The sequence below is a fragment of the Puma concolor genome, chromosome B3, assembly GCF_028749965.1.
Source record: "Puma concolor isolate L17-30 chromosome B3, mPumCon1.1.hap2, whole genome shotgun sequence".
NCBI classification, from domain to species: Eukaryota; Metazoa; Chordata; class Mammalia; order Carnivora; family Felidae; genus Puma; species Puma concolor.
This window is the reverse complement of record NC_141672.1, coordinates 12583022-12609663: the sequence shown is the minus strand read 5'-3', so window position 1 is coordinate 12609663 and position 26642 is coordinate 12583022. Positions and strand designations below refer to the sequence as shown.

The 26642-nt window shown below is 43.3% G+C and overlaps 1 protein-coding gene across 1 annotated transcript in view; it reads left to right on the top strand.

The window, feature by feature from the left end:
- Positions 1–26642, top strand: part of GOLGA5 (golgin A5) — a 66130-nt gene that overhangs the window by 407 nt on the left and 39081 nt on the right. The gene's annotated exons all lie outside the window — the stretch shown is intronic.

The following is a 26642-nucleotide window of genomic DNA, read 5'->3' as shown; positions in this document are numbered from 1 at the left end:
GATCACATAGCTGTGAAGTGGTGGGGCCAGAACTCACACCCAGGCAGTCTAAGTTCCAGAATCCTATCCTCTTAATCCCTATGCAATGCTGTTTCTCAAATGTTTGGTATTATCTCACAAGGAAATGGGAAAAAGAAGAAATACTATGCGTGCCAGTGCCATGTGGCACAGTAAATTGAACTGAATGGAACTGATGTGAGGGAATAAGTGCAATCCTACCGAAGGACATCAAGTGTAAGATCTAGGGCCACACTCATGGGTTGCCTCATTTGATCTTATTTTTTAATCTTTTCTTACTGTAAGTCCTGTGTCAGCAGGCCCTGGGCCTGCTCCCTATTTTTGTAAATAAAGGTCTGTGAGAACAGAGCCACTCCTACTGGCTTAGCTATTATCTCTGGCTGGTCTTGCAAACACTGCAGAGTTGAGTAGTTGCACAAGAGACCATGTGCCCCACAAAATCAAAAATATTTGCCGTCTGACCATTGACGGAAAAAGTGTGCCAACCCTGAGTTAAGTACTCCTCCACACTCATAGCTTCAAAGTGACCATGATCTTTAAGCCCAGCTCTGTCCAAGTCCAAAACCAATTCTCATGACCGCTATGCTTTCACGGTCTTCCTCCGAGGGGAGTGTTGGGAGGTCATTCAGTCATTTATTCAAGGGCACATTTCGTGGATTTCCCTTATGTGCCAAGTGTAGCTGAGCCTTGAGAGAAATGGGAGTCTGTTCCTTCCCCCTTGGAAATTCACTGTCTAGTAAAAGAGGAAGAGCGTGTCCTCAACCACTCCCTCAAGTCACCCAGAATAAATGGTGACATTTGGCTGGTTAGGTTTTCACAGGTGAAAGGGAAAAGAAGTGGTGGCCTGATGCCAGACATGTTTAGGCAAATGAGGGGCCAGGGAGAGTCCCTTCCGTCTCCCTCAGCAACTCTGAGCTCAGAGTGTGGGACAAGAGAAGATGGCTGAAAGTTGAGGGAGGACTGATGAGCTGCTGGGGTTTGCCATGGTAATGGCCGGGCGAACCTCAGAAGAGACTGCAAGGCGGCCAGCTTAGCCCAGTCGCAATGAAGAGGCTGAGAGGAGAGGGGCCTGGAGTGAGAACCGGGTTCACGCTCTGCCGTCCAGCTACCTGGATTCCAATCCCAACTCCAGCACTTACGAGCCGTGTGACATGAGCTAAAGTTACTTAGCTTCTCAGTGCCTGGGTTTCCTCAACTGTAAAATGAAAGAACAGCACCTACTTTGTAAGGTCTCTTTGTAAATTACATGCCCCACGAATATTAGCTCCCCCCCCCCCCCCGCCCCGGGTGAAGAGCATGATGAGAACAAGATGGGAAACTCTGACCTTGGGCACCGCGTGTGCTCTGATACCTGTATGTGCATTAGCGGATGGTGTGGGAAGGGCAGCACCAGTGGGGTGCACCAGGAGGGAAGAGGGAGGCACAAAACAATTCCAGGGTGGCAGGAGGGTGGCAGGCTTCCTGTAAACATATAGGCATGGGGACACCCCCTCAAATGTCCCCAGAAGAATTCTCACAAGGAAAGTCACAGTGTGAAACTCAGGGCTTAGCGAGGCTCAAACCAGATATAAATATGTGATACTGCAAGAATGCGGCAGATAACCCAGTCACCAGAGATAAGAGCACTGAGGAGCCATTTCACATTCGGTCCTTTTTTTTTCTTTTTTAATCTAATAGTGGGAAACTATGTGCAAGATTAAGATTATAAAGCAATAAGAGTTGGAGAGAGCATGAAAGAAATTGGTTAAGTTTAGAGGAAGGTTCCTTCACCTGAGCACGACTGACATTGGGGCCGGGTAATTCTCTGCCCTGTGGGGGACGTTGGGGGACTGTCCCGCGCCTTGAATGATGTTCAGCAGCATCGACATCCCTGGAGGCGATCCGGAGCACCCTCCCTTCAAGTTGTGACAACCAAAAACATCTCCAGAGGTTGCCTAAAGTCTCCCTGGGGAGGGGGAGGGGAGGGGCAAAATCTGTGCACACACACCTCCCTCCACCTTGAGAACCACTGGTTCAGAGAGAGAGAGGGCTCAACATACCATTCAGTCAGTCAGTCAGTCAGTCATTCTGTTCGATGTGAAGATTAAAGGCATGGACTCTGGATCCGGACTTCCTGGGTTTCTCCTGGCCGGGGGGGGGGGGGGGGGGGGGGGGGGGGGGGGTCCTGGACCATCCCTTCACTTCTCTGTGTTTCGTAGGGTTGTTGCTAAGTTCAAGTGACTTGAAACACAAAGTGAAAAAAAACTCAGAACAGAGTCTAGCCAAGTGCCAGCTATTTATTGAGTGCATGGTAAAGTGTCAGGCATTAGCCTGAGCCCTGAGGATTCCTACAGTCAATTGTCCCCACCGCAGAGAGACCGACCTTTTTTTAAATGTAACTGTTTCAACTGAAGTATGTAATATTGTTGATCTAAATAAAGGGGTAAACGGAGGCAAGTGCAAAAAAGATGAGTTTATTTGGGAATAGCAGAGGAATTGCAATTTGAGACAAGCAAACTGTCCCAAGCTACAGGGGAGTCCATTGAGGGTTTGGGGTAGGTTGTATTTGGGGGCAGGGGAAAGTTCAGCTAGAGGTTAATTAGAATCAAACTCAAATGGAGACCAGTTTTGAAAATGAAGGGGTTCAGGACAGCCCCCACCCTCCCAGAATGTGCCACTTTTTTTTTTTTTAACGTTTACTTATTTTTGAGAGAGAGAGAGAGAGAGAGAGAGAGACAGAGTGGGAGTGGGAGATGGAAAGAGAGAGAGAGGGAGACACAGAATCTGAAGTAGGCTCCAGGCTCTGAGCTGTCAGCACAGAGCTCGACCCAGGGCTCAAACTCACAAACAGTGAGATCATGACCTGAGCCAAAGTCGGACACTCAACCAACTGAGCCACCCAGGCGCCCCTGCTCCTCTTATTACGTAAAGTGCATAGGTTTCTCTGAATTCCAGACCGCTATCCCCTTTCCTTAGTTCAGCATGACTTACGTTTTGCTTGTGTTTAGAATTTCCATGTCCGTGTGGATTCCCAGTACATCATACACCATGAAACTTGATTTTCTCCTGTCAACCTGTCTTATGTCAATTTGATTCTTAGTCCAGCTAGAAGGACCTTTGAGGGGACCAGAATTCTTGCTCCCTGACCTAGTAAAATGTATATAATATAAAATTTGCCATTTAAACCATTCTTACACGTACAGTTCAGTGGCATTACTCACATTCACATGGCCGTGTGGCCTATCCACTTCTGAAACTTTTCATCAGCTTAAAAACTGTCCCCCTCTTCCTTGAATAAAATCCTACCTGGCTAATATCATCTGACTCCTGCTTATTCCCATGACCTCGTTTCTTGCCACCAGACTCGCTCCACTCCAGCTCCTGTGGTCTTCTTGTCTTTGCCTATGCAGTTCCCTCTTCCTGGAATGCCCTTCCCCTTCCAGTCGCACAGCTGGCTCCTGCTCCTGAGAGATGCCATCCTAGGCCAGCTGACCTAAGATAGCACAGAAAAGCCCGTCTACTCTATAGCCTTTCACCCTGCTTTACCATCTCTCTTTATACATTTCTTAATTTCCTACCCTAGCGCCCCAATAAAATTGAAGAGCAGAGGCTGAGTCCCTCTTATTTATTTCTATACCCCAGTGCCCCAAATAGTAGCTGCCATGTCAGTCAATAAATATCAGTTGAATTAAATGGCAAGATAAAGGCACATTCAGGTTGCTGTGGTCCTGAACACATGGGGGTGGGGGGTGCCGTCTATTCCTGGTTGTTTTTGAAAGATTTCCAAGCAATCAGTAAACATTTATTTAACTCTGTGGTAGACAGTGTTCTTAGAATGGCATGCCCAAGTAACCCTTAATCAGGTATAATCTCCTCTTCCTTCAGGGTGGGTGAAACCTCTCAATATGATGTGTTAAAAAAGAAATGGCAGATCCAAAATGGAGTCGCTTATGCTAAGCCCCACGCACCAAACCAAGACTTCGTGCCTAACCTAATTGCAGTTTCAGCCTTTCCCAAGAGTGGAATTTTAAATCAATCAGCCTGGAATTTTCCTGATCGACACTAAGGAGATAATCTGCATGATAGATGCCTACCCTTCCCACCCCCATGGCCTCCTGCCCTCCAGGAAAAGTGACCTTGCCTGAAACAGTCCTGTCTTTTCTTTTACCGATAACTTCCTTGTCCCACCCATTTCTGCCTGTAAGTCTTCCATTTTATACAGCTCTTCTGAGCCTCTTTCTACTTGCTAGCAGGGTGCTGATTCGTGAATCATTGAATAAAGCCAATTTGATCTTCAAATTTATACAGTTGAATTTTTGCCTTTTTAACAGATTACATATCGCTCCCATGATTATGTTATGTGGCAAAGGGAGATTATCTGGGCAGGTGAGCCTACTCTAATCATGAGAGCCCTTCAAAAGCAATTGCCTCCGGTTGGTGGTAGAGATTCATTGCTGATAGAGACAAAGGCACATCATAGTAATTACTCAATAGTTGTTCATTTTCATCTTCATTCATCCCCACTGCACTTTCTAGATGAGTCTTACAACCATCTTGCAACCTGCCCCCTACAGAGCAGCCTGGCAACTGACACTTTTAGATCTTACACTTCTAGAAAGAAGATCTCTTCTCTGTCCTAACCAAACCTTACTGTGGCCTACAAGGCCCTCCGTGACCTGGCTCCCCTGCTCCCTCTCTGACCTCATCTTACCACCTGCCCCCTCCCTCCCTCCTTGCCAGCCACATTGGCCTCTTGGTGACACTGAGACATGCCCATTTCATTCCTACCACAGACTCTTCCATTGGCTTTTTCCTCTGCCTGAAAGGCTCTTCCCACTGAATTTCCAAGACTTATTTATTTTTTTATTTGTATTGTGAAATATAGCAAGTGCACAGAAAAGTGCATAAAATGTAATTGAATGAATAGTTGTAAAACAAAATCACCCATGCACCACCCAGGTCAAGAAATAAAATGTCACCAGCACCTCAGTAGCCACCATATGCCCCAACCTGGCCAAAATTCCTTCCCCACCCTCCAGAGACTGATCCTGTCATTATGGATGGGGTTTTGGAGTGATGGGGCTCAGAGCTGACAGCCAAGAAAGAATTCTTGAAGACATCTTTGGTGCAAAAAGATGATTTTATTAAGGCACAGGGACAGGACCCGTGGGCAGAAAGAGCTGCACTGGGGTTGCAAAGAGTGACTGGTTATATAGTGTGGAGTTGGGGGAGGTAAAGTCAAGAGGAAATTTCTTAAAGTGATTTCCATATGCGAAAGAAGACTCACAGATTACTGGAGGCTTAGCTATTGTCAAGCTAAGGTTGTTTTTCTCTCTAGCAAAGCATTAGCATTAAGACAGTAGGGAGGTCCTGGAGATTAGGCTATTAATAAGATTGCCCTTTTCTCCTAATATTACTAAGATATTTGTAAACTGATGGAGACTCGATCAGTTTAACCATTTGTTTTCTGTCCTTTTCTTTGTTCTTGGGCAGCTGGGAAAGCCTGAAGAATTTTATACATTTCCCACCTGCGGGGAGGAGGGCACATTTCTGGGGTGTCAGCTTGCCTTATGCTCTCTCATCAGTAATGACCATTATTTCTTTGCATTTCTTTGTACAGTTAACATCTAAGTTTGTAACTTTAAACAATATAATTTGATTTCACCTCCTTGCCCACCAACAGAGGTGAGTCATTGAATTCACACAACTGTGATCATACTGTTCTTTTATGCCTTGTTTCTTTATTTAAAAATACTTTTTAATGTTTATTTGAGGAGAGAGAGAGGGAGAGAGAGAGAATCCAAAGCAGGCCCTGCACTGCCAGCACAGAGCCCAATGCGGGGCTCAATCTCATGAACCGTGAGATCATGACCTAAGCCAAAACCAAGAGTCAGACGCTTAACCGACTGAGCCACCCAGGCGCCCCTTTATTTAAAAATTTTTATTACTGGGGCACCTGGGTGGCTCAGTCGGTTAAACATCCAACTTCAGCTCAAGTCATGATCTCGCGTTTCATGAGTTCAAGCCCCACGTCAGGCTCTGTGCGGACAGCTCAGGTCCTGGAGCCTACTTCGGATTCTCTATCTCCCTCCCTCTATGCTCCTCCCCCACTCACACTCTGTCTCTGTCTCTCTCTCAAAAATAAACATTAAAAAAAATTTTTTAATGTTTATTGTTGAAGTACAGTTGAAATAAAATGTTATATTAGCTTCAGGTATACAACACAGAGGTTCGACAATTCTGTACGGTACATAATGCTCTAACTTTTTTTATTGAAGTATAATTAACATACAATTTTATGTTAGTTTCAGGTATACAGCACATTGAATCAACAATTCTCTACATTATTCAGTGCTCACCGTGATAAATGTCATCACCGTACGTTTTTACAATAATAGTGACCATATTCCCTATGCCGTACTTTTCGTCTCTGTGATTTATTTATTTTATAACTGAAAGTTTGTACCTCTGAATCCCCTGTATCTATCGGGCCCAGCCCTCCACTCCCCTGCCTTCTGGGAACCATCCCTTGTATTTTAAGAGTCTCTTTGGGTTTTTTGTTGTTGTTTTTGTTTCGTTGTTCATTTGTTTTGTTTTTTAGGTTCCACACATAAGCAAAATCATATGGTACTTGTCTCCCTCTGTCTGACTTATTTCACTTTTGCATGACTTACTTCTTTTGGTAAATGTTACGTGGAGGACAGTCTTCCCCGCGGCCGCTTATAGAAGTAGCCCGTTCGTTCTCATCGCAGCATCTTACCTAGTATCATTTCACGAGGAATCATCTTTCTGCTGTCAGTGAACATCTGGGCCGTTTCCCAGTCGGAGCGATGCTGACATGAATATTATTATTTCCGTGTCCTGGTGCACACTGTGCATGAGTTTCTCTTAGGAGTACGCGGGATAAGTGACATTTCAACTTTTCTTCACAAACCCAAACCTGTTTCCAAGTGGGTTGTCCCACTTCACATTCCCACTAGCCATGTATGCAATTCTCATTTCCTCCACGACCCCACCCACACTTAGTACTGTCAGACTTTTTACCAATCTCGTAGGTTTATGATGGCACTTCGTTTGGGATCTTTAATCCACTTGGAACTGATTTTTGTATATTGATCGAGGTATTTCCTCACTTAATTCAGTTTCAAATGTCATTTTCTCAGAAAGGCCTTCCCAAATATTAAATAACATAGACATCCTTACCCCTACCCCGCACCCTCCCTCTAGGGTCCCTTCCATCTATCACTCACCATCCTCTTACCTGGTTTTCTTTTTCTTTTTTATTTTTTTTTTAAGATTTTATGTATGTATGTATGTATGTATGTATTTTAATGCTTATTTATTTTTGAGAGAGAGCTAGCACAGGGGAGAGGCAGAGAGAGAGGGAGAGAGAGGATCCAAAGCAGGCTCCACGCTGACAGCAGAGAGCCCAAAGGGGGCTTGGACCACAAACCATGAGATCATAACTGGAGCCAAAGTCAGATGCTTTAACCAACTGGGCCACCCAGGAGCCCCTGGTTTTCTTTTCTTTGTTTTTTTATTTTAATGTTTTTTGTTTTTGAGAGACAGAGAGAAACAGAGCATGAGCAGGGGAGGGGCAGAGAGAGAGGGAGACACAGAATCTGAAGCAGGCTCCAGGCTCTGAGCTGTCAGCACAGAGCCCGATGTGGGGCTTGAACTCACAAACTGTGAGATCATGACCTGAGCCGAGGTTGGACGCTTAACTGACTTAGCCACCTAGGTGCCCCTAGTTTTCTTTTTCTTAACTTCCAACATTGTATTCTGTATTTATTTTTCTTCTGACACTGTATGTTATATTTATTTGGTTGAGTGATATTTCTCTTCTTAACGGATACCAGCTGTGGTCTAAAGGCTTTGCATGCATTCTTTTTTTTTTTTTTTTTTTGCATATATTCTTTTAATCCTTACAATAATCCCATGAGGAGCAGTCCTATATGGCAGATACTATTATTAGCCCATTCTATAGATGAAGAGACTGAGGCTGGAGAGATTAACTAACATGCCGAAGGTCACACAGCGATAAGTGGCAGAGCCAGGCAATAATGCAGGGGTTCCCTGGTTTTTGTATGGTTCTCCACTAGAATGTGAGCTCCAGAAAGACAAAAGCTGTGCACGTTTTGCTTATCTTAGTACCACTGGTGCTCAGATAATGCCTGGTAAATAGGAAGTGCTCAATATGTGCTTGTTGACTAGCCTTGGAAAAGCCCTGCTCTAAGTTCTTTTTAAGAGCTGGATGTGGTATCTGAGATTGATCTTTAGAATTGTAGTGGAGGCTGACTTCAGCTCAGGTCGTGATCTCACAGCTTGTGGGTTCCAGCCCCGCATCAGGCTCTGTGCTGACAGCCCGGAATCTGGATCCTGCTTCATTCAGATTCTGTGCCTCCCTGTCTCTCTCTGCCCCTCCCCCGCTCACGTTCTGTCTCCCTCCCTCCCTCTCTCTCTCTCTCTCTCAAAAATAAATAAACATTAGGGGCGGCTGGGTGGCTCAGTCAGTTAGGCATCCGACTTCAGCTTGGGCCGTGATCTTGCAGTCCATGAGTTCGAGCCCCACGTCAGGCTCTGTGCTGACAGCTGGGAGCCTGGAGCCTGCTTTGGATTCTCTGTCTCTCTCTCACTCTGCTCCTCTCCCGCTCATGCTCTGTCTCTCTGTCTCTCGAAAATAAATAAACATTTTTCAAAAGTTAATAAAAATAAATAAGTAAACATTAAAAAATTAAAAAAAAAAGAATTGTAGTGGAGAGATGATTAAATCTAGTTCTCATTCCCTGCAAATCATATTGCCTTAGAGTGCTTCCTCGATGAAGGCTAAGCCAGGCTACGTAGCCTCAGCACTATTGACATCTTCGGCTGGATAATTCTTTGTGTAGGAGACTGTTGCATGTGTGTATTACAGGATGTTTAGCAGCCTCCCCTCCCCCAGCTGTGACACTTCAAATGTCTCCAGACAGTGCCAGATGTCCTCTAGGAATTGTCATAGATCAGGTCCCTAGAAGCAAAGCCTGAGAGATGATTCTAGTGCTACTGAGCTGCAGAGGGCTCGCTCGTGGTACAGACCTGGAGGGGACTGTTGGAAGGGGACAGGGCAGGGGAAAAGGGTCAGGAAGAAGTGGGCCTCAGGCTGATCCCATGAAGACTCTGAAGTACAGTTTTACCATAGAGATGTTTCTACCCAGAGGCAAGAGGGCTGAGCTGTCAATTCCCACATCAGCCAGTCACTGGCCATGAAGAGAGAGTGTTACTTCCCAGGCATCTCCTGGCAGGGGACAGCTTCCTTTAGCCCATTGGCAGGGTGGGAACTGAGCAGGGCACCAAGAACATCCCTTATACTGAAACCATCACAACTTACATGTGACGCTCAAGTCAGGTGTATATGATAGTTTTCTGGTTATTTGTTTTTGATAGACTTTCTTTTTTTTAGAGCAGGTTTTTATTTTGCTTTGTTTTATTTTAGAGAGGGAGAGTGTGAGCCAGGTAGAGGGGCAGAGGGAGAGAGAGAGAATCCCAAGCAGGCTCCATGCTCAGCATGGAGCCCAACAGAGGGCTTGATCCCACGACCCTGGGATCAAGTCCTGAGCCAAAATCAAGAGCCGGATGCTCAAACGACTGAGGCACCCAGGCGCCCCTTTTAGAGCAGTTTTAGATTCACAGCAAAATTGAGCAGAAAGTACAGGCAGTCTTCATATATGTCCCCCATCACCCACGTGCACAGAGCCTCCCCAAGCATCAACATCTTGGTCCATTTACGACAATCAGAGAACCTATGCTGACGCATCATTGTCACCCAACGTCCACAGTTTACATTAGGGTTCACTTCCGGGGTTGTTCGTTCTATGGATTTTGACAAATGTATGATGTAGCCACCATTATAGTATCAAACAGATTAGTCTCACTGCCCTAAAAATCCTCTGCTCTCTGCCTGTTCATCCCTTTCCGCCAACCCCTGGCAACCACTGATCTTCTTACTGCTTCTATGGTTTTTGCCTTTTCCAGAATGTCATATAGTTGGAATCCTACAGTATTTAGCCCTCTCAGATTGACTTCTTTTTTTTTTTTTCTTTTTTTTTTTTGAAGTAATCTCGGGGCACCTAGGTGGCTCAGTCAGTTGAGCATCCGACTTCGGCTCAGGTCATGATCTCGCCGTCTGCTGTTCGTGGGTTTGAGCCTGCATCGGGCTCTGTGCTGACAGCTCAGGGCCTGGAACCTGCTTCGGATTCTGTGTCTCCCTCTCTCTGCCCCTCCCCTGCTCGTGCTCTGTCTCTCTTTCTCTTAAAATGATAAATAAACATTAAAAAAAAGAAAGGCCATATTGCCTCGTTCCATTTATATGAAACGTCCACTAGGCAAATCCACAGAGTCACAAAATAGTGGTTGCCAGGGGCTGGGAGAAAATGGGGAGAAACTGTACAACAGGTACAGTTGTATTTAGGGGTGATGAAAATGTTCTAAAATAGACATTGGTGATGGATGCAACAACTGAGAATATGCTAACTGCCACTTTGCACTTTCGATGAGTGATTTTGGTGGTATGTGAATTACATCACAATATAATTGTTACTTTTTAAAGTTTGTACTATAGAGCTAAGAGGTATAAAAATTTTAGCTGAATATTTATGTGGCATCCGGCTGGAGCATGCGACTGTTAGTCTCGGGGTTGTCAATTCGAGCCCCACATCGGGTGTGGAGATTACTTAAAAATAAAGTCTCGGAAAAAAATTCTAGTTGAATATTTTCTCTGGACATTTGTAACAATTTATTTTTTTATTTTTCTTACGTTTATTTATTTTTGAGAGACAGAGAGAGACAGAGCACAAACAGGGGAGGGGCAGAGAGAGAGGAAGACACAGAATGTGAAGCAGGCTCCAGGCTCCAAACTGTCAGCACAGAGCCCGACGCAGGGCTCGAACCCATGAACCGCGAGATCATGGCCTGAGCCAAAGCCGGACGCTTAACTGACTGAGCCACACAGGCGCCCCCAATTTATTTTTTTTAAGTTTTTAAATTTATTTTGAGAGAGACAGAGACAGTGCATGTGGGGAAGGGGCAGAGAGAGAAAGAGAATCCCAAGCAATGCAGAACTCGAATTGGGACTTGAAATCACCAAACCATGAGATCATGACTTGAGCCAAAACCAAGAGTTGGACACTTAACCGGCTGAGCCATTCATGTTCCCCTCTAGACATTTTTAATGAAAAGTTGAGTTTCAGGTCAGAAAATGACGTCCATATTTACATAACTTCATCCTTCAAAACTGCCTTCAATCCTTTCTGGAACAAGACTGAGAGTAAACAAAAAAGATAAAGACAGAAATACCTGATTCGTCTTTGCATTCCCCAAGTGTCTTGACCTTTGGGGGTTTAGATATTGTCATAGGTGCCTTTGTAGTATATTTTCAGAAGCAGGAGTGAAACCGAGAATGTCACGTTGGGGTCCATGCCCAGGGGTCACGTGTCCCACTCTGCCGAGTCTTGGGGAAGTACTCTTAGTTACCCACACAAACAGTCAACATCTTCTCCCTTGGGCCAGTAAACACTTCTTAGTCATTTGGCAGAAGCACTTCAGAACCTTTGACTGTCATGTGATGATGTGGACTGGTCTGGGTCAGGTGACTGACCCAGATGATTTCCCCTCAGTGGAGCCAAGCATTTCCTTTGAGCTGTGTCCCTGGCGAAGCCTCTCCACCTGTTGATCTGCCTAGAATGTCCTACCTTAGTGTGTACTGATGGGAGGACTGACAAAGAATTCTTAGACTCCCGGAATCAAAATGAGAAGAGAGAATGAGCAGTGAGAATGGAAACAAATGAACGACCCAGAAGCTGGCTGGGCAACCTTGCACCAGGGGCTCCACCACCAGGGGCCTTCTCCCCTTTCTCATCTTGAAAATGAGAAATTTGAATTCAATGATCCCTCAGACCTCTTCCCACTTGAACAGATCGCCTGGCCTAGGGCTTCCCAAACTCTTGGATTTCTCAGATCAGTACAGTTTTTACAAACATTCAAGAGTTGACACAGGGTGTTTTCTTTTTGTTTTTTTTTTTTTAATTTTTTTTTAACATTTATTTATTATTGAGAGACAGGGAGAGACAGAGCATGAGCATGGGAGAGGCAGAGAGAGAGGGAGGACACGGGGTGATTTCTTTTTGCTTTACATGGAAGGGCAATGAAAAAACAACTATTATTACTGCCAGTTTTCTATCACATCATTTTCAGAAAGGAAAGATAGATTAAAAAAAGTAGGAAGGACGTAATCTCAGAATGAAAGTTCTTGTTAAGAACAGGGTTGGCAACATCAACGCCGTGTACTGGTTCTGTCTTCCTCATTTTTAAAAACAGCTTTATCAAGATATAATCTACATATCATACAATTCATTCCTTTTAAGCGCACAATTCAATATTTACAGTAAACGCATAGAGCTTGCTCAGCAACCATCTCACGACCTAATTTTAGAACATGGCCATCACCCCCAAAAGATACCTTTTGCCCATTTGCAGTCACTCCCCATTCCCACCCCCCACCCCAGGGCTGGGCAACTGTCATTCTACTTTCTCCCTTTGTAGATTTGCCTTTCCTGGACATTTAATATGATGGAATCATATACGGCCTCCTCTGTCTGGCTTCTTTCACTTAGCATAACATTATCAAGGTCTATCCATGTTGTAGCATGTATGAGTACTTGATTTGTTTTCCTGGCTCAATGATACTTTACTGTACGGATATACCACATTTTGTTTAATGTCATTTCCATTTGTTGGCTATTATAAATAATGCTGCTAGGAACATATCTGTCAACAAGTTTTTGTATGGAATGTTCATATACAAGTTTTTTTTTTCTTATTGTTTTTAATTCTCTTGCGAATATACCTACAAGCAGCATTGCTGGATGTAGCAGGCATAATAATGGCCCCCTAACCATGTCTTCGTCCCAAGCCCCAGAACCTGTGCATACATGTCCTTGTGTGGCAAGAAACTTTGCGGGTAGGATTAAGGATCTTGAGATGAGGGGCACCTGGCTGGCCTTGTCAGTTAAGCGTCCGATTTTGGCTCAGGTCATGATCTCACGGTTCATGAGTTTGAGCCTCACATGGGGCTCTGTGCTGACAGTGCGGAGCCTGCTTGGGATTCTCTCTCTCTCTCTCTCTCTCCTTCTCTTTCTGCCCCTTCCCCGCCCTCGCTCTCTTTCTCTCAAAATAAATAAACTTTTTTAAAGATTTTGAGATGAGGAAATTATTTTGGATTATCAAAGTGGGGCTAGTGTAATCATTATAAAGGAAGGGGAGACATGGGGCGCCTGGGTGGCTCAGTCGGTTGAGCGTCCGACTTCAGCTCAGGTCAGGATCTCGCGGTCCGCGAGTTCGAGCCCCGCGTCGGGCTCTGGGCTGATGGCTCAGAGCCTGGAGCCTGCTTCCGATTCTGTGTCTCCCTCTCTCTCTGCCCCTCCCCCATTCATGCTCTCTCTCTGTCTCAAAAATAAATAAAAACGTTAAAAAAAAATTTTAAAAAAATAAAAAATAAAAAAAAATAAAGGAAGGGGAGACAAAAGCCAGAAAGTGTCAGGTGGTGCAGCATGAGATAGACTCTGGCTGTCGCTGAGTGTGGAGACGGAGAGAGGCTATGAGTCAAGGAATGCAGGCAGCCTCTGGAAAAGGCAAGGAATTCCTTCCCAGGGCCTCCGGAAGGAACACAGCTCTGCCAACACCTTGATTTTAAGCCAGTGAGACCCATTTTGGACTTCTGACCTCCAGAACTATCGGAGAATACATTTTTGTTATTTTAAACTGTCAAGACAGTGGTAATTTGTTACAGCAGCTGCAGGAAACAAATACACTGGGCTATAAGGTAATCCCAGCTTTACTTTCACGTTACTAACAGACCCATTGAGGGAGTCATCAGTGGATGGAATTAAGAGCACGTTTGCCAGGTGTATGGGTTCAAATCCATCTCTACCATTTATTGTGTGTCATCCCAAGTAGGTTTTTTAGAAGTGGTGCATTTCTGGAGCACCTGGGTGGCTTAGTCGGTTGAGCATCCAACTCTTGATTTCAGGTCAGGTCACAATCTCACAGTTTGTGGGATCGAGCCCCGCGTCGGGCTCTGCGCTGACAGTGTGGACCCTGCTTGGCATTCTCTCTCTCCCTTTCTCTCTCTGCCCCTCCCTTGCTCTCTATCTCTTTAAAAATAAATAAATAAACATTTAAAAATAAATAAAAGTTGTGCATTCCTCAGCTTCCCCATCTATAAAATTGGGTAAATAAAAGTATGTTTCTTGCATTCTGTTATGAGGATTAAATGAATACGTTGAATCGGACTTCGTATAACCCCTACTAGATGAGAAGCACTACACAGAATCATTTACCCTTATCATTATTCACATGATCTTCCCCAAACAAAGAGTAATAGCCTGTCCCAGAAATGAAACCAAAAGTCTAGTCAAACCTTTCAAAAAGATGTTTTCTTCCTCCCAACAATCTTATTAAAATTTCCAAGTTCTTAAAACCAAGTTTACCCTAGAACTCAAGCTAAAGGTTTCAAGAAAGTCTCCTCCTTAGAGAATTATCTTTGAGAAGAATGCTTTTCCCTAAGCTCCTAGCTGTAGAAGACATCAGAGCCCCAAAATGCTCTTGGCAGTTCTGGTCCCGTCCAAGACATCTTGCTCAGAAATCACCGCTTAGTCCATGAACAACAATCTGGTGTATGTTTTTATCCAGTCCCTCAAAACATTGTAAGCACCTCACAAGTGTTGGCTGAATACCAAATAAATAAATGAGAGGGAGTTGAGCAGAAGAGCCCTCTAGTTCAAACTTCTAGTGATCTTCTTTCCAGAACAGATGAAGACCCTTTTATGACTTATGGATATAAAAAATGGGGAACCTGAATAACTTTGGGGGTGATATGGCACAGGACCCTAGTTTTGCAAATAAAAAAATTGAGAGACTGAAGGAAACATGCCACCTAACAGTATCCAGCAAGTTGGCCACAAAGCAGGACTTGAACACAGCTCTTCTGTTCTCTGGCCCAGATGCCTCTCAAGATGTTGCTACCGATGAAAGGGGCTAAGACTTTGGACTAAATGGGGTGATCTCAGGTCATGCCCTCAGAATCACTTGTTGAATCAAGTTCCTGGTATCACCTTGTTTCATTTTCTTATACTTCTTCTCCCAAATAAGGCTTATTATTTTTAATTTTTTGATTTTTTGATGTTTATCCCTTTTCTGAGAGAAAGAGACACAGAGCGTGAGCAGGGAAGGGGCAGAGAGAGGGAGACACAGAATCCGAAGCAGACTCCAGGCTCCGAGCTGTCAGCACAGAGCCCGATGCAGGGCCTAAACTCACAAACCACGAGATCATGACCTGAGACGAAGTCGGATGCTCAACCGACTGAGCCACCCAGGCACCCCTATAAAGCTTTTTTTTTTTTTAATTTTAGGGTTCAGTAAATCAAGGAAATGCTTTCAGTACTATCTCTTTTCATATCATCTATCTTCAGCTCTCAATGAGCGTGAAAAGACATTGGCAAAAGCCACTATTATCTTTGGCCGGTATCCTGGGACCCATGACTTCCCCAAACCCGGCCTGAATTACACAAATAGTAAGACTGGCTTGTGATGTTCAGCAAAACACAGAGACAATAATTAACATGAACTCAAAAATGAAAAGAGTTAGTAGGAGGCCAGAGTTCCTCTTTTTCTTTCTTCCTGTACAACAAAGCACTTGATTAAATGTGAGACTGCTGACTGAAGAAATAAAAAATCAAAACAGGAAGTGATAAATGGCTAACAAAGCACTATATTAGAAAAGAAGACTCTTAGATAACCTTTATGCTTTCAGAAATGAGTAGACAGAACTTGACTCAATGAAAAGTTATGCAGAGTATATGAACACATTCAACATCCATTCTCTTAGGAATACTTAATGTGAATAAACTCCCAGGGCCTCTTACCTTCCTCTTTTCAGGGAAGGGGTAACCTTATCACATGCATAGATTCATATATAAAAAATGTCAAGATACAGACCTATTTCACCAACATAAAATAAACATAATCTTAACACTATTACCACCCTAAGTAAATAATTCCTCAATATCATCAAAATCCTGTCATTATTCAAATTTCCCCACTCGCCTGCTTGCTTGTTTTCTCTCTTTCAGTTTCTTGGTTTTGTTTGTTTCAATCAATATCCAAGTAACAGCCCTACATAGATACATAGGAATCTATAGGTCTCTCTCTGTGTCTCTCATTTCTGTTATAGTTTTATTTTTTTATTTTGAAATGTGTTTGTTGAGGGGGATGCCTGGGTGGCTCAGTTGCTTCAGCATCTCACTTTGGCTCAGGTCATTATCTCAATGTTCGTGTGTTCGAGCCCCTCCGCCACTCGCACTTTCTCTATCAAAAATAAACATTAAAAAAATTTTTTTAAATGTTTTTTTAGGGGCGCCTGGGTGGCTCAGTCGGTTAAGCGGCCGACTTCAGCTCAGGTCACGATCTCACACTCCGTGAGTTCGAGCCCCGCGTCGGGCTCTGTGCTGACCGCTCAGAGCCTGGAGCCTGTTTCCGATTCTGTGTCTCCCTCTCTCTCTGACCCTCCCCCGTTCATGCTCTGTCTCTCTCTGTCTCAAAAAATAAATAAACGTAAAAAAACAAAAAAATTTAAAATAAATGTTTTTTTAAATGTGTTTGTTTTGAGGAAATCAATTTGTCTTATAGAATGTCTCTCATTTTGGATTTTGCTGATTATATCTCTATGGTGTTAACATGTTCCACCCCGGAGGCTTAATAAGATTCAGATTCTCATTTTTGATGAGAATGTTTCTTCAGGAAGCACTCCATGCCTGGTTACCTCTCTCTCTTTTTTAAGTAACAGCGTTATTGATGTACAATTCACATCCCATAAAATTTACTCTTTTAAAGTATATAATTCTATGGTTTTCACCATATTCACAAAGTTGTACAACCAACACCATTATTTAATTCCAAAATTAGATAGAATTCCATCATCCGGGAAAGAAACCCCATACCCATTGGCAGTCACTCCCCATTCTCCACCTCAACGCCCTGCAAACACAAATCTGCTTCCTGTTACTATGTTTTCCTATTCTGTACATTTCGTTTACACTTGACCCTTGAAGAAACAAGGCAGGGGTTAGGAGCACTGACCCCACCCCCCCATGCAGTTGAAACTCCATGTATAAGCTTTGACTCCCGCAAAACGCAACTACTAATAGTCTACTGTTGACTGGCATCCTTACTGATAACGTAAAGAGTTGCTTAACGTGTATTTTATTGTTATATGTATTGTATACTGTATTCTTATAATAAAGTACTCTAGAGAAAAAAATGTTATTAAGAAAATCATAAGAGAAAATAAATTTATGGTATTGTACCGTTCATAAAAAAAATATCTGTGTAGAAGTGGCCCTGCACAGTTCAAACCTGTGTTGATCGAGGGTCAGCTGTAATGGAATCAGGAAGTATGTGTGTGTGTGTTCTTTTTAATGTTTGTTTATTTTTGATAGAGAAAGACAGAGTGCCAGTGAAGAAGTGGCAGAGAGAGAGGGAGACACAGAATCTGAAGCAGGCTCCAGGCTCTGAGCTGCCAGCACAGAGCCCGACACAGGGCTCGAACCCACAAACCACGGGATCATGACCTGAGCTGAAGTCGGATGCTCAACTGACTGAGCCGCCCGGGTGCTCCAGGCAGTATGTGTTCTTTTGTGTCTAGATTTTGTTAAGCACTTAGCAGAATGTTTTCAAGTTCATCTGCATTGTAGCATGTATCAATACTTGTTATGGCTGAATAATATTGCATTGTATGGATATGCCACATTTTTAATCCATTCAACAGTTGGTGAATATTTGTGTTGTTTCCATTCATCTATGAGGAATAGTGCTGCTATAAACAGTCGTGCACAGGTTTTGTGTGGACATGTTTTCGTGACTCCTGGTACACTAAGGAGTAGAATTTCTGGATCGTTACTAAAACCTGTTTAAGTTTTCTTGCAGTTCTTTTTTGTTCTTAGGATGTGTATCTATGAGAATGTGCAGTCAAATTATTTTTTTTAATGTTTTATTTATTTTTAAGACAGAGAGAGACAGAGCGTGAGCAGGGGAGGGGCAGAGAGAGAGCGAGACACTGCATCCGTAGCAGGCTCCAGGCTCCGAGCTGTCAGCACAGATCCCGACGCGGGGCTAGAACTCACAAACCACGAGATCATAACCTGAGCCAAAGTCGGACGCTTAACCGACTGAGCCACCCAGGCGCCCCCAAATTATTTTGTTTTAAAGTCACTTGAAATAGCTTCTGTCTGTGTGGTAATGCCACAACTCAATACACACATTTTATTTCATTTTCGCTTCTGATTTGAGAGATTTCTATTTTTAATTTAATTTTGTTTTATATTTATGTGAAATATTCATATGGGCTCCCCATGTTCCTTCTTTGCTCCGTTCCCTAAGAATCCCACTGAAAAGTGATTGGGCAGTGTCAGGTGAGGAAGACAGCCAGGTCTGGAGGTACCCCAGCAATAGTCAGGGCTCAAAGAAGGTAAGAGGCCCAGCAGGTCAGTGGCCTGGCAGTTGGGGCCTCAGAAGGGAAGGTGGCTAAGTTGGCCAGTGGCAAAGCAGAACTGGGAGATCAGGTACGTGAAGTGGGATTGAGCAAATACATAAATACGTTGAGGGTAATGGGTAATGGGAAGCAGGCTTCTCATTATCAGGAAAGAGAGTTAACCAGTCTTAAAAGGGATCAATCTAGAATGAACCTTGTGGTGTTGGATTGGAATTGGGGGCATCGCTAAACTCATGGTTTGCAAAACAAAAGATGGATATAGAAATAGACAGCAAGTAACAATGAACAAACTCAGCACTCAGATCTTGGTTTCTAAACGCCTTCTTTTCCCCCTGGCAACATGAACAAGGGACCCTTGGAGAAGTTACTTACTCTAGGAGTGAGGTACAGGAGGTATATACTGAGCCTGAAACATGCTGTGGTGTCAGAAAGCAAGGACGTGCTCTACTGAGGGTGACATCTCAAAGGGACAAAGAAGCCAGATTCTAGGGCAATTTGGAAAGCAATTAGTGAGAGTAACAGATTGCATTCCATCACCTGAAACAGGAATCCAGCGAGTGAGAAGAGAGAAAAGCACTTCCTGTGGTGGAATGGTACCTGGTAAATGTGGGAGGAGTGAAAGAATCATCAAATCATCACCTGGCAGTAATTAATTCAGTCAAGAAACATGGACGGATGCTAAATCCAGCAGGTAAATGGACGAGAAACAGGATAGGGTCTTCTCACTGTGTTCTTACTTAGCGGGGAGGGGAAAGCCTTCTGGTATCTCCTCAAAGCCCACTAATCCTACTTAACAGGCCCCACTCATGGCTTCATTTGACCTCCACTACCTTCTCCTAGGCTCTGTCTCCAAGTACAGTCACAGTGGGGTCAGGCTTCAACATGTGAATTCAGAGAGACTCACAATTCAGTTCTGTCGGGAAGGCACGCAATTCCTGTCCCTTACAAGGTCCTGCTGGCTGGGCTAAGATTCAACTTGACATGAGAAATCAACAGGAGAAAATTAAGTTTCATTGCATATGTATGGGGAATCCACGCAGACAAGGGAATTCCAAAGACAGTCAGGCAAAATGAGGTGTGTATTTCCATCCTAAGTAAGGAGAGGAGGGCAGGGTTCCCGGGACTTCAAGGGAAGGAATGTGCTTCATGAGGCAATAAAAAACACAGATGTTAGGTAACTAGATGTTTGCCCTGCCATATACATAGGACACTCAGATAAAATTTATCTCTGGTAATAATCTTTATTCTTGGAAAGGCCTTCAATTGAAATTCTTCTATTTAGCTAAGGGAGGGGGAAGTTTCTCCTGAGTCCGCAGAATCCCAGCATCTCAGAGCTGGAAGGCACTTGGAGATTACTTGGTGCTGAGTGCAAACACATTTAACTCCCTCAGGGCTCCTCTGGGTTATCTCAGCAGATTCTTGATGGAGTGCAGGGAATGACTGGGTGGGGCTCTGGGTCCCCTCTTTCCCATGCTGATTGATGCTCTTCATCCACACTCCTTAATCAGGACTACTCCACTTTGATGTATCTTATATATGGGTTGTAGACATAGGATTCCCCTTAAAGAAAGAATTCTATGTATAATGATCACTCCCATATACCTTAAAAACCACTAATGACCCATTTTACATCTAAGGAACCTGAGGCCCTGAGTGATAGGGTTGTCCATGATGCCAAAGTAAAGCACAAAATGCTGTTTGTTGATGCCCAGGCGTGTGCTGTTTCCAGGGCAACTTATAGCCTTTTCTCTACCCGGCCCAGCTGCTGACATAGAGTCATATGGGGTTTGGGGGCCTCTTAGCAGGGACAGAGACAGGTTAAGGAGGGGCATAGATGGGGGCCTAGGAAGTTTCATTAGGGGCTCAGAGCAGCTTAGCATTCCAGATGGCATGGAAAATAGAATTGGCCTGTCACATCTGAAGGAACTTCCAAAAAAGTGTGGGAACATGAAGTTCCTGTGCATCATTCAGGGTCAGTTCATAGAAAAATTACATTCTGTGCTCCATAAACAAAAGAACACAGCAATCCTCCTTTTACTTGTCAATCCAGACAGAATATACATATGTACAAATAGACATATGTATATTTTAAGTACTCAGTGCCTCCTGCTGCTGGAAGATGAAAATGCACAGATTTTATCCTTCAGATCTTTTCGACAAGGACGTGGAACCACAGAACCCAGGAGCTGAAGAACACAGGACCTTTCAAGTGAGGGTCACAAAATTCCTAGGTGCTGGGCAGGTGATGGAAATGAAGAATATAATGTGATGCCAAGAGGCAGGACCACAAAGACGTGGGGAGTGCATGTAGCCTCCTACAGTACTCAAAGTTTAAAAAAATTAATGTTATTTATTTTCTTTTTTCTAATGTTATTTATTTTCACAAAATAATGGTTTCTCACGGCACAGAGGCCAAAGGGTACGTACAAAAGAGGATTCATTGAGGGGCCCCTGGGTGGCTCAGTCAGTTAAGTATCTGACTTTGGCTCAGGTCATGATCTCATGGTCCGTGAGTTCGAGCCCCACGTCTGGCTCTGTGCTGACAGCTCAGAGCCTGCTTCGAATTCTGTGTCTCCCTCTCTCTCTGACCCTCCTCCATTCATGCTCTGTCTCTCTCTGTCTCAAAAATAAACATTAAAAAATTATTTTTAAATAAGAAAAAAAAAGAGGATTCATCAAAGAATAAACCACCCTTTCACCCCTGATGCCCAGGCAAGTTCCTCCCAGGAGGCAAAGAAAGTGACCTTCAAGAGATAGATTCTACCCTTAAAAGATATTTTATACACACACACACACACACACACACACACAAAAGGATATTTTATACAAATGATAGCATATATGAACATACTTTTTTCCTTTCAGATTTTTTGTACATTGTTCAGCTCTCACAGCTCCTTAAGAGCTTCTGTATGTGTATGTGGTTTTTCTTTTTTTTTTTCTTTTTTTTTTTACATTTATTTATTTTTGAGAGACATAAAGACACACACACACACACACACACACACACACACAGCGTGAGTAGGGGAGGGGCAGAGAGAGAATGAGACAGAACCCAAAGCAGGCTCCAGGCTCTGAGCTGTCAACACAAAGCCCAATGCGGGGCTCAAACCCACAAACTGTGAGATCATGACCTGAGCTGAAGTTGGACGCTTAACTGACTGAGCCACCCAGGAGCCTCGTGTGAGCAGTTCTTCAAAACAGGTGTGTAACATTCTGTCAGATGAGTGTACCAAGATTTTTAAATCAACGGACATTTAACTTATTTCCAGTATTTGCTATTATATAAGCAATATTGTAATTAATAACTCTGTATATGTCATTTTGCATGTGTGTAAGCATATCTGTGGTATAATTTCCTAAAAGTGGAATTACCTTCCTAAAGAGTATGTGTATTTAAAATTTTTTTTTAATCTTTATTTATTTTTGAGAGAGAGACAGAGTGTGAGCAGGGGAGGAGCAGAGAGAGAGAGAGAGAGAGACAGAGACAGAGACAGAATCTGAAGTAGGCTCCAGGCCCTGGGCTGTCAGCACAGAGCCCGATGTGGGGCTCAAACTTGCGAGCCTTGAAATCATGACCTCAGTTGAATTTGGATGCTCAACTGACTGAGCCACCCAGGTGCCCCTGACATCTTTATGTGTGGTCCGAGGTAGTAATCTTTTTTTAAACTTTTTTTAATCTTTATTTTTGAGAGACAGAGAGAGACAGAGCATGAGTGGGGGAGGGGCAGAGAGAGAGGGAGACACAGAATCCGAAGCAGGCTCCAGGCTCTGAGCTCTCAGCACAGAGCCCGACGCGGAGTTCGAACTCATAGACTGTGAGATCATGACCTGAGCCGAAGTCGGATGCTCAACCAACTGAGCCACCCAGGTGCCCCAAGTATGTGTATTTTTTTAAATTGCTTTAATTGAGATATAACATATATGCAAGAAAAATTAACAAGTGCACAGTGTTTAATGAAGACTATTTACATGTGTATCCACACGTATTCTCAACGCCAAACTCCAGATGCAGACATTATCAGCACCCTGGGAACCTCCATCCCCACCACTCCTAGTCAATATCTGGCCCCCTCGCCCAAGGTAACTATTATTATAACTTCTGTAATCAGAGGTTAGCTTTGCCTCTCCTTGATCTTCATAGAAATGGAATTATAAATATGTAGTCTTTGGACTGGCTTCTTTTAACTCAACACCACGTCTTTAACACAACTCTGTCTGATTCATCCATGTTGTGGCACGTAGTTATAGTTTCTCGGTTTTCATTGTACGTGTTTTTCACCAGATTATAAGCTAGACCTGTAACCGAACCAACGTGTGTTTGCTCCTTGGTGAGTCACAGATACACCAGGTGGGGTTGGCGCACAAAGTAAACTTTATTTGCAGCAAAGAAGGGGGTCATAGGGAATAGCTTCCAAAGCCGTGACTGACTCCCTGACAGAAAGTGAATGGGTGCCTTTTATTTAGGGTTGGGATGAATATTTAGGTAGGGAAGACTTGTCATTGCATGTAGAGGTAGGCATAAGGTCACGCACGTGACTTAAAGAAACATGCCAACACACACATTGCATGTTATGTAAATGAGACTGAGGCTTCCTCCTTGGGTGGAGATTTTAGTATTCTAATAAGGTAAAAGTAATTGCCAATCATTCCAGGGGTCACTCCGTGGTCCCTCTCAGTAGGCATGAGTCGGGGGTTTAGCTCAAAAGGCCTGGGTGGTCTTGGCCAGCGGGAGGTCTTATCACGGCGGTCACTACCACCTGAGGGGTGGTTTCAGCTTTCATTTGCCTGAGTTTAGAAGTAAGCCAGAAAGAAGAGTTTATGGAAAAGTGTAAGACAAAGGTCAGTACCAGCAGGTGGGCAGTAAAGGTCAAGTCTTGGGGTCTAGCTGGTGACAGACCTATGTTTAGCTTTAATAAACAGAGGCCAAGTTTTCCAAAGTGCTTCTATCACTTACGCTTCTGTCAGAAATGCCTGCGTGTTCTAGCAACTCCATTAATTCATCAGTACTTGATATTGCCCATCTTTTTACACTTTAACCATTCTAGCGGCTGTATAAAGATATTTCACTGTGATTTGTCTGATGACTAATAGCTTTTTCATGTGCTTTTGGCCAATTATATATTTTCTCTTGTGAAGTGCTTATTTAAGAGATTAGTCCGTTTTTGTTAGGTCGATTGCTCCTTTTTATTGGTTTGTAAGAGAGCTTTATGTATTGTGGGATACAAATCCTTTTCAAATGTATGTGTTGTAAATATCTCTTCCTAATCTTTGGCTATCTTTTTGCCCTCTTAATTTTTGATGAAAAGAAATTCTTAATTTTAACAAAGCCCAAGTTATCAGTATTTTCTTTCATAGTTAGTATTTTGTGTGTGTGTCTTATAAAGGGTTTTTTTGTCTGCCTCAAGATCATAAAGATGTTCTGTTTTCTTGTAGAAGCTTTATTATTTTCCATTTCACAGTTTGATCTGTTTTGTAACTGATTTTATTTTTATTTATTTATTTATTTATTTATTTATTTATGTTTATTTTTTAGAGGAGTGAGAGATAGAGCACGAGCAGGGGAGGGTAGAGAGAGAGGGAGACACAGAATCTGAACCAGAACCCGATGCAGGGCTCCAAACCACAAACTGCAAGATCATGACCTGAGCCAAAGTCAGATGCTTAACCAACTGAGCCACCCAGGTGCCCCTTTTGGAACTGATTTTAAAAGTAGGAGTGTCTTAGTCCATTTGGGCTGCTATAACAAAGAAACTAAGATTGGGTGGCTTATAAAAAACAGAAATTTACTCTTGACAGTTTTGAAGGCTGGGAAGTCTAAGGTCCAGGCACTAGTAGATTCAGTGTCTGGTGAGAATCTGCTCTCGGTTCATAGGTGGCTATCTTGTTACTATAATCTTACATGGTGGAAGCGGCAAGGGGACTGTTTTATAAGGTCAATAATCCCATTCATGAGGGCTCTGCTCTCATCACCTAATCACCTCCTAAAGGCCCCACCTCCAAATACCATCACGTTAGGGATTAGAATTTCAATATATGGGGGCCTGGGTGGCTCAGTCCGTTGAGCTTCTGATTTCTGCTCAGGTCATGATCTCGCAGTTTGAGTTCAATCCCTGCATCAGGCTCTGTGCTGACAGCTCAGTTTCTCTCTCTCTCTCTCTCTCTCTGCCTCTCCCCCTGCTGTGCTCTAGCTCTCAAAATAAACATTAAAAAAAATAAGTTCAATATATGAATTTGGGGGGTACACAAACATTCGGTCTGTAGAAAGGGGATAAGAGGAGCGCGTGGGTGGCTCAGTTAGTTAAGCGTCTGACTTGGGCTCAGGTCATGATCTCACAGCTTGTGAGTTCATCAGGCTCTGTGCTGATAGCTCAGAGCCTGCTTCAGATTCTGTGTCTCCCTCTCTGTCTGCCCCTCTCCCACTCACACTGTGTCTATTTCTCTTTCCTTCAAAAATAAACATTAAAAATTTTTTTAAAAATGGGGCGCCTGGGTGGCTCAGTCAGTTAAGCATCCAACTTCGGCTCAGGTTATGATCTCACAGTTCAGTTTGTGAGTTTGAGCCCCACATCAGGCTCTGTGCTGGCAGTTCAGAGCCTGGAGCCTGCTTTGGATTCTGTGTCTCCCTCTCTCTCTGCCCCTCCCCTGCTCACACTCTGTCTCCGTCTCTCTCAAAAATAAATAAACATTAAAAAAAATTTTTTTAAAGAAAGGGGATAAGATTCATTATTATTATTTTTTTTTTGGAAGAGAGTGTACATGCATGCATGTGTGCACTCATGTGCCCCCGCAAGCATGAGCAGGGGAGGAGCAGAGGGAGAGAGAGAGAAAGAGAGAGAATCTTAAGCAGGTTCATGCGCAGCACAGAGCTTGATGTGGAGCTCCATCCCACGACCCTGGGATCATGACCTGAATCGATATCAAGAGTTGATGCTCAACCAACTGAGCCACCCAGGTGCCCCCAGATTCATTTTTTTCCCAGGTGGATATCAAACTCTGTAAGTGGTTCATGCATTTTCAATTTTGACATGCATTTCCACATTGCCTCCCCCCATAGAAGTTGTATCAATTTACATATCTGTTAATAATATGTAAGAATATCTATTTCTCCACACTCTCGTTAACACAACATGAGTGTATGTTTGTGGGATTTTAAATTAAACATTTGGCTTATGGCCCAAACAAAACAAACAAAACAAAAGCAATTAATTGAGGTTGCAAACTTAGGACCACCAATCCCGGTTCAATTATTCATCTCAAAAATGAAGCCTGGGAAGTGGGACAATCTGCTGAAGCTCACACAGCTAGGAATAAAACTACGATCAGAACAAAGGTCTTCTTACGTTCAGCCTAAATATATTCTAGTTCATTATAGTCTGATACAATTATTTTCTGATAAAATTGAGAGCCAGAGATTAAGACACTTGAAACTAATCGATAGTCACGTAAGAATCCAGATCATCCCATTTCTGCCTCTTTCCCATGCTGTCTCAACTCGTACATTACTATTCATTCGTTACTCAATATGTCAGACCATCCACCATGCTTTGACGATACAGCCACAGACAAGACAGACAATCCCTGCCCTCCTTCACGTAACCACTCTTGTGTAAATGCTATGAAGCAGAAGAATAGGGTGGAAGAAACAGCTGTGTGATGCTAGTCAGGTGGGAGACACAGAAGGGGAGTCACTCCCCACAAGGAGCTTATATTTTTACATCTGGGGGAGGCAAACACTCTGAGATGTTAGCGTATCCAGTTTATTAGGAAATCTTAACTCACTTGGGGCACCGCAAGGAAATAAATTCAATTTCTTCCATTCATTCTCTTCAACTACACTTTCGATTTGTAGGAGATCCCACTTTTTCTTCTGAATGATAGTTTCTTTGAGACGATCTTGCCTGATTCTAGAACTTATTAAGACAGAGTTGTCCTAGTATTTAACATTCAGCTCTGTTTAATTTCTTCACTTAGATTCGAGTTATCACCTGGTATCATTCCCTTTGGGTTGCAGGATTTCCTTTAATATTTAGTACATATTATATATTATTATGTAGTATTTATT